A 549-nucleotide genomic window follows, 5' to 3' on the forward strand; every position below is an offset into this window, starting at 1 on the left:
GGCGGGAGGTGGGCTCGCATTGCGCGGGGTGGTGGGCGCGCTGCGGGCCGCCCTTGGTGGGGAGCGCGGGGCCGAGCGTCTCGGGCCTCGGCGGCTGCCCCTCCAACGAGGGTTTATTGTTAAAGACTCGTGTGTTGCCCCCCGCCAGCGCCCGGAGGGTCGGGGGACTCCGCCGCGAGCGCAGGGCGGCGGGGATCGCCTTGGCGCGAACCACATCAAACACTCCGAAACTTTTCGCGGCCCCCCCTCCTCTTCTTTTCCTGCACTTTTCCCTACCCCCACTCTCCCCTCCCCTCCAACTCGAAGCTTCCTCTTTCTCGGGCGTAGGAAGGGGTCACGCCCCGGATGGAGAAGGGGGTGGAGGAGGGAGTAGGGAACTGGGGAGTGGGAGACTCCGGGGGGTGGAAACCGGGGTGGGGGCCCTGGGGGTGATAGCCCCCCCTTCCGGCCTCCAAGGCCCGTTGGCAGCCGGGGGTCCCTAAGGCGTGCTCGGAGTGCAGGGGCTCTGCCAGGTTGCGCTTTGACACATTTGGGGATCTGTTAACTCCC

Source organism: Bison bison, unplaced genomic scaffold (assembly GCF_000754665.1).
Source record: "Bison bison bison isolate TAMUID 2011002044 unplaced genomic scaffold, Bison_UMD1.0 scf7180017864274, whole genome shotgun sequence".
Classification (NCBI taxonomy): Eukaryota; Metazoa; Chordata; class Mammalia; order Artiodactyla; family Bovidae; genus Bison; species Bison bison.